Source organism: Macaca fascicularis, chromosome 4 (genome assembly GCF_037993035.2).
Source record: "Macaca fascicularis isolate 582-1 chromosome 4, T2T-MFA8v1.1".
In the NCBI taxonomy this organism is placed as follows: domain Eukaryota; kingdom Metazoa; phylum Chordata; class Mammalia; order Primates; family Cercopithecidae; genus Macaca; species Macaca fascicularis.
Genome location: NC_088378.1, coordinates 126,558,457 through 126,574,014, shown reverse-complemented (window position 1 = coordinate 126,574,014; position 15,558 = coordinate 126,558,457). Strand labels below are relative to the sequence as shown.

At 38.3% G+C, this 15,558-nt stretch overlaps 1 protein-coding gene across 20 annotated transcripts in view; it reads right to left on the bottom strand.

Annotated features, from left to right (window-relative positions):
- SUPT3H (SPT3 homolog, SAGA and STAGA complex component) overlaps positions 1-15,558 on the bottom strand; it is a 529,437-nt gene that overhangs the window by 130,341 nt on the left and 383,538 nt on the right. The window lies entirely within an intron of this gene.

Genomic DNA, 15,558 nt, shown 5'->3' with positions numbered 1-15,558 from the left:
GTCAAATGGTATTTCTAGTTCTAGATCCTTGAGGAATCGCCCACTGTCTTCCACAATGGTTGAACTAGTTTACAGTCCCACCAACCATGTAAAAGTGTTCCTCTTTCTCCACATCCTCTCCAGCACCTGTTGTTTCCTGACTTTTTAATGGTCGCGTTCTAACTGGTGTGACATAGTATCTCATTGTGGTTTTGATTTGCATTTCTCTGATGGCAAGTGATGACGAGCATTTTTTCATGTGCCTGTTGACTGCATAAATGTCTTCTTTTGAGAAGTGTCTGTTCATATCCTTTGCTCACTTTGTGATGGGATTGTTTTTTTCTTGTAAATTTGTTTGATTATGTTTATTGATTTGTGTATATTGAACCAAATATTTGTAGGTTCTGGATATTAGCCCTTTGTCAGACGAGTAGATTGCAAAAATTTTCTCCCATTCTGTAGGTTGCCTATTCACTCTGATGGTAGTTTCTTTTGCTGTGAAGAAGCTCTTTAGTTTAATTAGATCCCATTTGTCAATTTTGGCTTTTGTTGCCATTGATTTTGGTGTTTTAGACATGAAGTCTTGGCCCGTGACTATGTCCTGAATGGTATTGCCTAAGTTTTCTTCTAGGGTTTTTACGGTTTATAGGTCTAACATTTAATCTCTAATCCATCTTGAATTAATTTTTGTATAAGGTGTAAGGAAGGGATCCAGTTTCAGCTTTCTACTTATGGCTAGTCAGTTTTCCCAGCACCTTTATTAAATAGGGAATCCTTTCCTCATTTCTTGTTTTTGTCATGTTTGTCAAAGATCAGATGGTTGTAGATGTGTGGTATTATTTCTGAGGGCTCTGTTCTGTTTCATTTGTCCATATCTCTGTTTTGGTACCAGTACCATGCTGTTTTGGTTACTGTAGGCTTATAGTATAGTTTGAAGTCAGGTAGCATGATGCCTCCAGCTTTGTTCTTTTGGCTAAGGATTGTCTTGGCAATGTGGGCTCTTTTTTGGTTCCATATGAACTTTAAAGCAGTTTTTTCCAATTCTGTGAAGAAAGTCATTGGTAGCTTAATGGGGATGTCATTGAATCTATAAATAACCTTGGGCAGTATGGCCATTTTCACGATATTGATTCTTCCTATCCATGAGCATGGAATGTTCTTCCATTTGTTTGTGTCCTCTTTTATTTCATTAAGCAGTGGTTTGTAGTTCTCTTTGAAGTGGTCCTTTACATCCCCTGTAAGTTGGATTCCTCGGTATTTCATTCTCTTTGAAGCAATTGTGAATGGGAGTTCACTCATGATTTGGCTCTCTGTTTCTTTGTTACTGGTGTATAAGAATGCTTTGATTTTTGCACATTATTTTGTATCCTGAGACGTTGCTGAAGTTGCTTATCAGCTTAAGGAGATTTTGGGCTGAGATGATGGGGTTTTCTAAATACACAATTATGTCATCTGCAAACAGGGACAATTTGACTTCCTCTTTTCCTAATTGAATACCCTTTATTTCTTTCTCTTGCCTGATTGCCCTGGCCAGAACTTCCAACACTATTTTGAATAGGAGTGATGAGAGAGGACATCCCTGTCTTGTGCCAGTTTTCAAGGGGAATGCTTCCAGATAATGCCCATTCAGTATGATACTGGCTGTGAGTTTGTCATAAGTAGCTCTTATTATTTTGAGATATGTTCCATCAATACCAAATTTATTGAGAGTTTAGCATGAAGGGCTGTTGAATTTTTTCAAAGGCTCTTTCTGCATCTATTGAGATAATCATGTGGTTCTTGTCTTTGGTTCTGTTTATATGCTGGATTATGTTTATTGATTTGCATGTATTGAACCAGCCTTGCATCCCAGGGATGAAGCCCACTTGATCATGGTGGATAAGCTTTTTGATGTGCTGCTGGATTTGGTTTGCCAGTATTTTATTGAGGATTTCTGCATTGATGTTCATCAGGGATATTGGTCTAAAATTCTCTTTATTTTGTTGTGTCTCTACCAGGCTTTGGTATCAGGATGATGTTGGCCTCATAAAATGAGTTAGGGAGGATTCCCTCTTTTTCTATTGATTGGAATAGTTTCAGAAGGAATGGTACCAACTCCTCCTTGTACCTCTGGTAGAATTCGGCTGTGAATCTGTCTCGTCCTGGACTTTTCTTGGTTCGTAGGCTATTAATTATTGCTTCAATTTCAGAGCCTGTTATTGATCTTTTCAGGGATTCAACTCCTTCCTGGTTTAATCTTGGGAGAGTGTATGTGTTCAGGCATTTATCCATTTCTTCCAAGTTTTTCTAATTTATTTGCAGAGAGGTGTTTATAGTATTCTCTGATGGTAGTTTGTATTTCTGTGTGGTTGGTGGTAAATCCCCTTTATCATTTTTTATTGCGTCTATTTGATTCTCCTCTCTTTTCTTGTTTATTAGTCTTGCTAGTGGTCTATCATTTTGTTGATCTTTTCAAAAAACCAGCTCCTGGATTCTTTGATTTTTTTGAAGGGTTTTTTGTGTCTCTATCTCAGTTCTGCTCTGATCTTAGTTATTTCTTGCCTTCTGCTAGCTTTTGAATGTGTTTGCTCTTGCTTCTCTAGTTCTTTTCATTGTGATGTTAGGGTGTCAATTTTAGATCTTTCCTGCTTTCTCTTGTGGGCATTTAGTGCTATAAATTTCCCTCTACACACTGCTTTAAATGTGTCCCAGAGATGCTGATATGTTGTATCTTGTTCTTATTGGTTTCAAAGAACCCATCTTTATTTCTGCCTTCATTTCGTTATGTACCCATTAGTCACTCAGGAGCAGGTTATTCAGTTTCCATGTAGTTGAGCGGTTTTGAGTGAGTTTCTTAATCCTGAGTTCTAGTTTGATTGCACTGTGGTCTGGGAGACAGTTTGTTATAATTTCTGTTCATTTACATTTGCTGAGGAGTGCTTTACTTCCAACTATGTGGTCAATTTTGGAATAAGTGCGATGTGGTGCTGAGAAGAATGTATATTCTGTTGATTTGGGGTGGAGAGTTTTGTAAATGTCTATTAGGTTCACTTGGTGCAGAGTTGGGCTCAATTCCTGGATATCCTTGTTAACTTTCTGTCTTGTTGATCTGTCTAATGTTAACAGTGGGGTGTTAAAGTCTCCCATTATTATTGTATGGGAGTCTAAGTCTCTTTGTAAGTCTCTAAGGACTTGCTTTATGAATCTGGGTGCTCCTGTATTGCGTGCATATATATTTAGGATAGTTAGCTCTTCTTGTTGAATTGATCTCTTTACCATTATGTAATGGCCTTCTTTGTCTGTTTTGATCTTTGTTGGTTTAAAGTCTGTTTTATCAGAGACTAGGGTTGCAACGCCTGCCTTTGTTTGTTTTCCATTTGCTTAGTAGATCTTCCTCCATTCCTTTATTTTGAGCCTATGTGTGTCTCTGCATGTGAGATGGGTCTCCTGAATACAGCAAACTGATGGGTCTTGAATCTTTATCCAATTTGCCAGTCTGTGTCTTTTAATTGGAGCATTTAGCCCATTCATATTTAAGGTTAATATTGTAATGTGTGAACTTGATCCTGTCATTATGATGTTAGCTGGTTATTTTGCTCATTATTTGATGCAGTTTCTTCCTAGCATCGATGGTCTTTACATTTTGGCATGTTTTTGCAGTGGCTAGTACCAGTTGTTCCTTTCCATGTTTACTGCTTCCTTCAGGGTCTCTTGTAAGGCAGTCCTGGTGGTGACACAATCTCTCAGCATTTGCTTATCTGTAAAGGATTCTATTTCTCCTTCACTTGTGAAAATTAGTTTGGCTGGGTATGAAATTCTGGGTTGAAAATTCTTTTCTTTAAGAATGTTGAATATTGGCCTCCACTGTCTTCTGGCTTGTATAGTTTCTGCCGAGTGATCTGCTGTTAGTCTGATGGGCTTCCCTTTGTGGGTAACCCGACCTTTCTCTCTGGCTGCCCTTAACATTTTTTCCTTCATTTCAACTTTGGTGAATCTGACAATTATGTGTTTTGGAGTTGCTCTTCTCGAGGAGTATCTTTGTGGCGTTCTCTTTATTTCCTAAATTTGAATGTTGGCCTGCCTTGCTAGGTTGGGGAAATTCTCCTGGATAATATCCTGAAGTGTGTTTTCCAACTTCGTTCTACTCTCCCCGTCACTTTCAGGTACAACAATCAGACGTGGATTTGGTCTTTTCACATAGTCCCATATTTCTTGGAGGCTTTCTTCATGTCTTTCTACTCTTCTTTCTCTAAACTTCTCTTTTCACTTCATTTCCTTCATTTCATCTTTAATCACTGATACCCTTTCCTCCAGTTGATCCAGTCGGTTACTGAACCTTGTGCATTTGTCATGTAGTTCTCGTGTCACGGTTTTCAGCTCTATCAGGTCCTTTAAGGACTTCTCTACATTGGTTATTCTAGTTAGCCATTCATCAAATCTTTTTTCAAGGTTTTTAGTTTCTTTCCATTGGGTTTGAACTTCCTCCTTTAGCTCAGAGAGGTTTGATCATCTGAAGCCTTCTTCTCTCAACTCGTCAAAGTCATTCTCCATCCAGCTGTGTTCCATTGCTGGCGAGGAGCTGCATTACTTTGGAGGGGGAGAGGCGCTCTGATTTTTAGAATTTTCAGCTTTTCTGCACTGCTTTTTCCCCATCTTTGTGGTTTTATCTACCTTTGGTCTTTGATGATGGTGACGTACAGATGGGGTTTTGGTGTGGATATCCTTTCTGTTTGTTAAGTTTTCCTTCTAACAGTCAGGATCCTCAGCTGCAGGTCTGTTGGAGTTTGCTCAAGGTCCACTCCAGACCCTGTTTGCCTGGGTATCAGCAGCAGAGGCTGCAGAAGAGTGAATATTGCTGAGCCAGAATTGTTCCTGCCTGGTCATTCTTCTGGAAGCTTCGTCTCAGAGCGGTACCCAGCCATGTGAGGTGTGAGGTGTCAGTCTGCCCCTAGTTGGGGATGCCTCCCAGTTAGGCTACTCAGGGGTCAAGGACTCACTTGAGCAGGCAGTCGGTCCGTTTTCAGATCTCAAACTCCATGCTGGGAGAACCACTACTCCGCAATCAAATCTTAAAACTCCAAAATGATCTCCTTTGACTCCACGTCTCATATCATGGTCGCACTGATGCGAGAGAGGTGGGCTCCCAGGGCCTTTGGCAGTTACACCCCTGTGGTTTTGTAGGGCACAGCTCCCTTCCCAGCTGCTTTCGTGGGCTGGCGTTGAGTATCTGTGGCTTTTCCAGGAACACAGTGCAAGCTGTCAGTGGATCTACCATTCTGGGATCTGGAGAATGGTGGCCCTGTTACAGCTCTACTAGGCAGTGCCCCAGTGGGGACTCTGTGTGGCAGCTCCAACCCCACATTTCCTTTCTGCACTGCCCTAGCAGAGGTTTTCCAGGAGGGCTCTGCCACTGAAACACACCCCTGCCTGGATATCCAGGTATTTCCATTTATGCTCTGAAGTCTAGATGGAGGCTTCCAAACCTCAATTCTAGACTTCTTGGCTCCCACAGACTCAACACCATGTGGAAACTGCCAAGGTTTGGGACTTGCACCCTCTGAAGCCACAACTCTTTTAGCCATGCTGGGACACAGGGCACCAAGTTCCAAAACTGCACAAAGCAGCAAGGCCCTGGGCCTGACCCATGAAACAATTTTTTCCTCCTACGCCTCTGGGCCTGTGATGGGAGGGGTTGCCGTGAAGATCTCTGACATGCCCTGGAGACATTTTCCCCTGTTGTCTTGGCAATTAACATTTCACTCCTCATTATTTATACAAATTTCTGCAGCAGGCTTGAGTTTTTTCTCAGAAAATAGGTTTACCTTTTGTATCACATCGTGAGGCTGCAAATTTTCCAAAGTTTTATGCTCTGGTTCCCTTTTAAACATAAGTTCTAATTCCAAACTGTATCTTTGTAAATACATAAAACTGAATACTTTTTACAGCACCCAAGGCACCTCCTGAATGACTTGGTTAAAAATTTCTTCTGCTATATACCCGAAATCATTTCTCTCAAGTTCAAAGTTCCACAGACCTCTAGGGCGGGGGCAAAATGCTGCCAGTCTCTTTGCTAAAACACAGCAAGAGTCACCATTATTTTCAGTTCCCAGCAACTTCCTTATCTCCATCTGGGACCACCTTAGCCTGGACTTCATTGTTTACATTACTATCAGCATTTTGGTCAAAGCCATTCAGCAAGTCTGTATGAAGTTCCAAACTTTCCCACATCTTCCTGTCTTCTTCTGATCCCTCCAAGTCTCTCTAGGAAGTTCCAGACTTTCCCACATTCTCCTGTCTTCTTCTGAGGCCTCCAACCTGTTCCAGCCTTGGCCTGTTACCAAGTTCCAAAGTCACTTCCACATTTTCAGGTATTTTTACAGCAGCACCCCACTACCTGGTACCAATTTCCTGTATTAGTCCGTTTTCACACCACTAATAAAGACATACCAGAGACTGGGTAATTTATAAAGGAAAACGGTTTAATTGACTCACCGTTCTGCAGGACTGGGGAGGTCTCAGGAAACTTACAATTATGGCAGAAGGGTAAGCAAACACATCCTTCTTCACATGGTGGCAGCAAAGAGAAAAGGTGAGCAAAAGAGGAGAAGCCCCTCATAAAACCATCAGATTTCCTGAGAACTCACTCACTACCATGAAAACAACATGGAGGTAACCGCCCCCATAACTCAATTACCTTCCACCAGGTCCCTCCCACAACATGTGAGGATTATGGGAACTACAATTCAAGATTAGATTTGGGTGGGGACACAACCAAACTGTATCAATTACTATAATAGACTCCTAATGAGTCTTCCTGCTATGGCTCACATATATTAGGTAACTTGTCCAAGGTTGCTAAGCAATGTGTGCTGCAATCTGAAATGAGGTCTGTCTTACTCTAAAGTTTATGCTCTTTTTACTACAGAAGGGGTTTGGCTATGTGTGTATATGCTGGGCAGGGTAGGTGTATGTGACCATTTGAAAATATGTATTTGTGTATATATTCATATATACATATGTTTGTATATATAAATATACATATGTCTGTATATATACACACATATGCATAATGTGTGTATATAAATGTGTGTGTGTGTGTGTAATTTAAGAGATATCTTATGGAACCCTCATAAATGAAGGTGCTAAAACCTGACATGCTTTGATAGAGGTCAGGAAAGAAGACTTAGAATCCTCCAATATTCTTTCTCTTTTGCAAAGTACTTCTCAATGAAATACCAAAAACTGCAAGACACAACTTGAAAACTGCTGTACTATACTACATTGCCTTCCCTTCAGGGAGTAAGCACTGTGCTTCTGGTTTCAAAACAGAGTCCATTTCACAGAAAGATCATGGTACCAAAGGAAAAAGTAACTCCCATACACCATACAAAGTGACCTTTTAAAAATGCAAATCATGCTGTCTCATTTCTATCAAAACCCTCCTTGGTCCTAACATCATGGTCTGTTGCAAAAATGACAGGCTATCTATAGAGCACTTAGGAAAAAGTGCTCCTAAAACAGACCAGAACAAATGTTGCTATATTTAACTTTCTGGAGCCAATACAGTAAGACCTCTCCTCACCTCTGATAAAAATTCTATACCCTATGTGAAAGCTACCCTATTGCTGCTAGAAATGTTAATGAGTAGTGGAGATAACTGTCTCAATGATATATTAAGATGACCAGTTTATTCGGAGGCTGAAGTGGGTGGATCACCTTAAGTCAGGAGTTCGAGACCAGCATGATCAACATGGTGAAACCCCATCTCTACTAAATATACAAAAATTAGCTGGGCATGGTGGTGGGTGCCTGTAATCCTAGCTACTCGGGAGGCTGAGGCAGGGGAATCACTTGAACCCAGGAGGCGGAGGTTGCAGTGAGCAGATTGGGCCACTGCACTCCAGCCCGGGCGACACAGCAAGACTCTGTCACAAACATACAAACAAACAAACAAACAAACTGACCAGTTTATAGCTTTTACTATCTGTAATTTATGTTCTTAGTTTCACTCTCCCAGTTTATAAAATATTTTAAAAGTTGACTCTTTATATAGAAAACCATAAGTATTCTAACTAATGAACTAAGTTGGGCCTAAATGCCCAACAACCAACCACTGAATAAAGAAAATGTGGTATATATACACCATGGAATACTACTCAGCCACAAAAATGAATGAAATAATGGCATTCGCAGCAAGCTGGATGGAGTTGGAGATCATTATTCCAAGTCAATTAACTCAGGAATAAAAAACTAATTATCTTATGTCCTCACTTACAAGTAGGAAGTAAGCTATGAGGATGCAAAGGCATAAGAATGACAATAAGGGACTTTGGAGACTTGGTGGGAAAGGTGGGAGAGGGGTGAGGGATAAAAGAGTACACTTACATACAGTGTACATTGCTTGGGTGACAGGTGCACCAAAATCTCAGAAATCACCACTAAAGAACTTATCCACATAACCAAAAACCACCTGTTTCCCAAACACTATTGGGAAAAAAATTGAAATGTCAATATACTTGGAAAGAGTCCTATTAATAATATAAACATCAAGTTAATTATGATTTTTGATAAGCAGAATAAGTAAAATGATGAGTTCATTGTTAAAAAAAAGAAAATATGAAAAAAAACCCCCCAAAACTGAAGTTGAGTACGTCATGCTCCAGTAAGGAAACAATGCCACCAGTGTGGGAAAAATTCTCAAGGAAAAAAAGAGGAAAAATAGGCTTTTATAACTGGATAGCATTTAAGATTAGAAACAAAACAAATAAAATTGAATTATTTATTCCTCTAAATGGACCGTTCTTAATCATCTTAATGCTAAAGTTTCCTTTAATTGACTGAGTTGTTTTCACGAGTCAGAAATGAGCAAGTCCATCAATAGAAATCTGTCACAGAGACTGATCTAAGCTAGAAGCATGAGTTAACATAAAACAAAAGGAGAAAATTTTTTATTGAGAATGCCAACATTTAGTCACTAAAAAAAGGGGAAAATGATAGTCTTTACCAAGTATGACTATCACGAGGATACAAGAATAATCACAGCAATCAAAAATGCGTTGCTTCAGATGTAGTAAATGCAAATTCCTAAATACTTAAGAAAAAGCAGAAATATCTACATATTTGGAAAATTAGTGTCTTTTTTTTTTTTTTTTCTTGAGACAGAGTCTCACTCTGTTGCCAGGCTGGAGTGCAGAGGCGCAATCTTGGCTCACTGCAATCTCTGCCTCCTGGGCTCAAGAGATTCTCCTGCCTCAGCCTCCCGAATAGCTGGGAATACAGGTGACCGCCACCATGCCTGGCTAATTTTTTGTATTTTTAGTAGAGATGGGGTTTCACCATGTTGGCCAGGCTGGTTTCAAACTCCTGACCTCAAGTGATCTGCCCGCTTTGGCCTCCCAAAATGCTAGGATTACAGGCATGAGGCACTGTGCCCGGCCATATTTTGAATTCTTATCTGGAAAGTCTACTTACCTAAATTAAAAATATTTTTTAAAAACAGGAATAATCTTTAAAATAATTGTGGGTGTGAAAATCTTTGAATTATAAAGCCTTGCAGGGACTTTTCTATTGAAGAAGCCCTAGCTACACTTAGATTCAGTATAGGTATTTCAAGTAGCCTGAACACAATGACTGTCTCTTGAGCCTCAAAGAATGCAGAAGAGCAAACTCTTCTGCAATCATAAGTGCAAAACCTGTAATTACGGTTATTTAACAAAATGGTTTCTGTTAAGATATTTGATGATGAAATTTCCATTCTCTTAGATGTCAGTGCCCAAATTTTATTCAGGCTTTACTCATGAGTAAATGTATTATAACCATTATTTGATTAAATATCAGTGGCCACTAGGCCTAGTTCATAAGCAAGAAGCTTAGAGAAGGCAAGCCACAGAGGGTGTGGAATGGATTACAAAGAAAGATGATAAAAGGAGAATTGTTTTTGCAACTTGGTCATGTGAGGCAGTGTTTCACCTTAAATAAAGTAACCACAAAAGCTTTAAAGAAGCAAAGGACTAATTGGCAGCAAGAGGAAGGGAAGATCAGTAAAATGGGTGAAGTCAAGTAAGGAAGAATCACAGCATAGAACAGCAGTATTTTAAAATTTTATGTGTACGGCCTTATTTACATGTTTATCCACTCAACAACTGTGTCAGGTAGAAAGATAAGCTATTATTACATTTCCATTTATAGAAGAAGAAAGTGAAACTTACTGACTCTCTGGATTTTTTTAAGATACTTTTTTTCTTTTTTTGATTTTGAATTTTAAATTTACAGAATAACTTCAAAAATAGTACAGAGAGTTCCTGTATACTCTTCACCCCACCCTGCCACCCTACATGCATCTTATCTGATCTCACAAGCTAAACTGGGTCAGGTTTGTTTAGTACTTGGATGAGAGTTTTGTGGTTTTCATCAATAGCAAAATATATTGCTAGAAAGAGTTTAAGATTCCTATTCCAAAATCAGTGCTCTTTCTACTATACTACTGAATTCTACAACAAAATTCCTTATTCAGATATAAACTTTTCTATCTGATCAAGTAAAATTATGCAGAGCACACTTGACATTACTACTACATGTTACAACTTTAGAGATGTATAAAATTTTCAATAATCTAAAAAATTCTACATGAGATGCTCTGTAGTGGCCCTGAGAAGAAACTGGTTTTGTTTTTACAGAATTGAAAACCCTCAGATTGAGCTACATGCAGTTTTCATAAGATCTATAAATGTATTCGAAAATGAAGACATTGTTTGATGAAATACAAATGGACGAATGTCATGGAATTATCAAAGTGCCTACTGAATATTCAGACTACATTTTCTGAGTCATCTTACTCAGGGATAGTAGTAAATATTACATATTCCAGTAATTTGATCTTATGCATGCTGTAAATTCTTTGATTCTGACTCTAGTCACTATGAAGGGAAGATTATTTCTAAAGTAAATTCCATAGGAATATTGCTATATTATATATTTCAATAAAGAAGATTCTGTCAATGACAGCTACCATTTCTTAAACACCTATGTGCTGAATTGAGCTGGGTAGATTACATATGTTATCACAAATCCTTCCCAACACTTCTAAGATGCAGGTCCAGATAAAGGAATCTGAGATTCAGAAACATGAAGTAATTTGTCCAAGTTAGTAACATACCTTGGATAAAGAATGGAACTGTGATTTGAATATGCAGGTCTATCTGACCCCCAAAGCCCATGCTCTGGTCATAATACCATACAATCTAAAGAGAGTATCAGAAAAAAGACAGGTATACTACAAACAGTTTGGTAAAAGATAAAAAACTGTCATTCTATAATAAAGACTTCATAATTGTTTGTGATGATTCAGATCCTTGATTAGGAAAATGATGCCGAGGGAAGAGATACAAGTGCTAAACAATGAGAATAAGAATACTGTGTATGTTTCATTAATTTGTAGGCTTTAAGTGGGAACACATTGTTTTGACACAGCATGGTCTTATCTGTCTAGGAAGGCCATCCTTCCTTTTTATTCCTTCTAAGTAATAGAATAATAGTTATTATATTGAGTAAGAAGCAACATGAAGGATCCACATGGGAGGACTAGGGTGAGGGTGAAAGTAGGGAGAGAGTTTAGTCTGTCAGAACAGGCTAAAAACCCTATAATCACTGGGGCAACAGGTTTCATGACCAGATTGACCAAATGTTGTATGCAGATTAAAAATAAAACAAAACATGGACAACATTAAAATAAGTAACAGAAATCCACACAATGGAAATATGTCCTTGCCAAAATAATAAATTAACATTCTTCAAAGCACAAAAGCAATCCTGTTAATACTCTTTTCTATTGGTGCCTTTTAGGTACATTTACAACATGATAAACTAAATTGGATTTTATACAACTCTTAAGTAATACTCCTATTGTACCACACCAGGTATCCCATATAGTTAAATGAACACGCCTTGTTACTTTGCATACCCTCCTTTGCATAATGTTCTTTAGACGAAGTAGAAAAACACACAGCCCAGATGGTACTTATTTTTCTATAGCATGGTATTTTAATTTCTCAAGTCGCAGAATGAATACTTTGATTAACAAAAAAGCCTAAAATCAAATCCTCCCCCCATTTTCTTTCAGAATTTAAGAGACAAGAAACATATAAATACTGAATGATTTCTTCAACCATTTGATGTTGATAGGTTTCAATGAACAAAATTCTGCAAATTAGTATGAGTCTTAGGCTAAAACATGTTAAGATATTAGCACTTGTCCGTGGTTATGATTGTTCTTTGAAAATCATAAACCATGACAAAATACTCCTTCAATATAAAAAATAAACTCAATTTTTATCAATTATCTGTGAAAGAATTAACAAAGTGGGGGGGGGATCAATGTTCTATGTAAAAGGTTAAGTGGAGCTTTGGAATTGACAGTGAAAGTCTACAAAAAAGCTAGGAGGAGTAATATCTACAGCCTCCTTGACCCATTAAAAGGTGATGAGTTCACGTGACAGCCAAGAATTATCTGCTCTCATGACATGGCACAAAAAAAGTTCATTTTACATCTTATGAACTTAAGAGTTCATTTCACTGGCACAAATTAGAAATAAGACCGTATGATAACCTGGATTTCTTAAAGCATCAGGCAAAACAGAATGCAATTATTGTCAAACAGATTGGAATTATTAAGTTCTTTCCATTTACCAAACTGTTAACTAAAACAATTTTTATAGTAGACCAGGTCTATCTTAAGACACTAATTACTTTCTTGAAGTATATTCTTATCAATCCAAGGAGCTCATTCACATTTTGTTAGTTAAGATTATTTCTGGCTACATATCTAAGACAAAATTATAGTTGCATAGGCAAGATAGAGGTTTATTTTCCTCACATAAATGAATTCTGGAGATAGGTATTCAGGCCTCACAGGAACACTAACTGAAGTCTCCAGGGCCTCAATCTCCTACAGTATCTGCTCTGACATTTTGTGATTCCGAATGTCTTGGCTTCTAAAGCTCCAGCCTTGAATCTGCACAAAACACTCAAATGCGGAAAGGGTAGGGAGTGTACCCTTTCTCTCAAGAAAAAAAAAAAAGAAAAAAATGACCACTTCATCTCATTGATAAGTTCTTGGAAACTGAAAATTTCTGTCAAACAACATATAACAAAATCATTTTTTTTCTTTGCCCCTCATCAACGTTAACAAAATGACAGTGAAGGAAATGAAGTTATTTGAAGGTCTGTTGTACAATGATGTTAAGTGAGGGCTTACTGTATTAGCAATTCCCGTGGAATGCTTACATTTCATTGGCCACAACTCAGTCGTGTGACCAAATGTGGCTGAGGGTAAGAGAAATGCGGATTTTCTTTCTTTCTTCTTCTTTGGTCTGGATGGCAAAATACTCAGCTATAAATCAGTTTTGTTACAAAGGAAGGAGAGCATGGATACTGAGTGGCAAGTAGTTGTGTCTACACGGTGGTATATGACTGAGGTTAAAAATTCATTACATCTATGTGACCCATGATAATCATTTCCAGAACTGATTTTTAGCAGTCATAGGACCTCTAAGAAGTTTAAGAATGAGGATTCTCTTCCATCACATCACTTACATTTTTTAAAATGCAATTTATGCATTTTTAAACTTCATTGGAGTACTTCCAGGGGATAAGAAGAGGGCAAAGTTAAGTCAAACAATTAACCATGCCTAATAGCTGTCCTAATTCCACAAAGATTAAGAAGCGTATGTCTGAAAAAGTAGATTTAGTGGCATTTAATCTATTCATACCTTAGAGTTAGCATAACAACTCCTCAAGGAAGGCAAGTGATAGGAAAAGGGGTATGACAAATGGTTCACTCCAATGTATACTTAAATGCTTTGCCATTTTGCATAAATGCCAGCTGGTGGGATGGATCACTGCTATTGACATGTTCTATTCTAACCGTTTACTGGAAGCCCGGCTATAGCTGCTATCCATCTCAAACTTCATCTAAGGGAGAAATACACTACAGGATATGAGGGGTAAAGTGATTCCAAGAACAAGGAATTTGAAAGTAACAGAGAATATTTGCAGAGCTAGGTATAAATAAATGAAGGATGGATTTTAATGAAGAAGCCACATACCTGGAAAATATTGCTTCCTTGTTAACAAAAAGCATGAAATTACATTTTTGTTGTTTTATTTTGATGAGAGAGATATGAATAAAGCAAATTACATTTAAGATATATTTGAAAAGGAACGGACTGGGCACACCATAGGGTAAATACAATTTCAACCCAATCCCAATACATTCTATACAGTGCTTAAGTGTTGTAACTCAGTGGCAACTGAGTTTTAATCATAACCTAAATATTTTGAAATATTCTTCTATAATACTGAAAAACATTCTTTGCCATTAGAAAAAGATTAGCATGAGTGGTGACAGGAATGTTTACCTGGGAATCAGAAGATCTGGATTCTAGGTCTCGGTTTTAACTCTAACACAGGATGGGACTCTCTAGGTTAAGTTGCTTCATCTCACTGTGGCTGACTTCTCTCTTCTTTAATATAGCTCTGAGATTTTGTGGTTCTATGTGTATTCTCTTATCTCAGGGAACTCCTGAAAGTCTTAGAAATATTTTGGCTGGGCATGGTAGCTCACGCCTGTAATCTCAGCACTTTGAGAGGTCAAGTTAGGAGGATCCCTTAAAGCCAGGAGTTCGAGAGCGGACATTCTATAGTACAAGTGTAAGACCCCATGTCTATATAACCTGAAAAAAAAAAAAAAAAAGAAAAAAACTAGCTAGGCACCGTGGTGCATGCCTATAGTCCCAGCTACTGGGGAGGCTAAATAAAGTGGGAAGATCGCTTGAGCCCAGGAGTTTGACACTGCAGTGAGCAATGATCTCACTATTGTGCTCCAACCTGGTAAATAGAGTGAGACCCTATGTCTAAAACAAACCAAAGCAAAACAAAAGAAAAAGACATTTAAAAAGCAAAGAAATACTTCATAATTCTAAGATTTAAGAGATAAGACAACCTGGCCAAATCCACACCGAGAAAGTTTCAGGCTGTTTGCAATGATTCTTTGTTGTTTTGGTTTTTTTTTTTTTTTTTTTTTTTGAGACAGAGTCTCGCTCTGTTACCCACGCTTTTTTTTTTTTGAGATGGAGTCTCGCTCTGTTGCCCAGGCTGGAGTGCAGTGGCACAATCTTGGCTCTCTGCAAGCTCCGTCTCCCAGGTTCACATCATTCTCCTGCCTCAGTCTCCCAAGTAGCTGGGACTACAGGCTCCCATCACCACGCCCGGCTAATTTTTTGTATTTTTAGTAGAGATGGGGTTTCACAGTGTTAGCCAAGATGGTCTCGATCTCCTAGCCTCCCAAAGTGCTGGGATTATAGGCATGAGCCACCATGCCCAGCCCAATTCTTTATATAGAAGAAATGTCACTGGAAGAAACCATCAGGGTCTTAACTTCTGGTAAACATCAAGATACTTCAAAACTATGAGTGTTTTGAATCACTTCACTTGTATCAAAGATACAGCTACGTACTCTACCGTATCAATTTTGTACCAGTCTGCTATCTCTCCTTTATCTTGCATTGAATAATTTTTTCCTGATTTAGAGAATGAAGAGTCTTT